Here is an 810-nt window from a genome sequence, read left to right as displayed (position 1 = left end):
TTTCAGTGAGTTTCAAAGCAATTCTTGTTTTCTTTCTTAACAAACATTGTGGACAATTCGTACAGAGAGTAGAGATAAAGAACATTTGCTTACACTTATGTTTTTTTTTTATTGCATCCTCAATCCAGTAATTTGTCTGGATTGAGGATGACTCATTTAGCAAATACATTAAACAAGTGAAATTACTATATTTAATAAATGTTGAAATGCATTCCAAAATGATGCTGAATGTTTTAAAAAAAATGCAGTAAGTGTTGAGGTATATTGTTCATTGTAGGATAGGAAATGCACATCGCAAATATCTGGCATAATTGAATGCTCCATTAATTAAAACAAATTTCCAAGTAGTCTCATCAAGTGCATATGAAACATTACCAGTGGCTCGGGTTCAAATGCAGATTATCCAAATGGGAATTTAGTATTAAGAATACTACAATCTAAAAACTCCACCTTAACAATAATTCTTTGTGCATTAGAATTTTAAATATCAGCTCTGCGCTTATTAAAAATGGTTGGTAAAAACAACATTCATTTAGCATTCCAGTTGTGTTGCATGTGCCAACACTGCAAAGATCAATAGCCCCTGGAGGATATAGAATGTGATTACCGGAGAACAAGGAGCATAAGCAGTGTTGGAGCATTAATATTGTAGTGACTAGACAGAATGCCTTCAGTATATTCTCATTATATCTACATTATATGTGAAAATACCTCACTGTACACAGACATAAGAAATAAAATTCACTTTTTCTTTTGCTGGTTCCAATTAAAGTGATTGATTTCTGATCCACGTCTTTCAAATGACATACT

Source organism: Leucoraja erinacea, chromosome 5 (assembly GCF_028641065.1).
Source record: "Leucoraja erinacea ecotype New England chromosome 5, Leri_hhj_1, whole genome shotgun sequence".
NCBI classification, from domain to species: domain Eukaryota; kingdom Metazoa; phylum Chordata; class Chondrichthyes; order Rajiformes; family Rajidae; genus Leucoraja; species Leucoraja erinaceus.
This window is presented reverse-complemented; position numbering follows the sequence as displayed.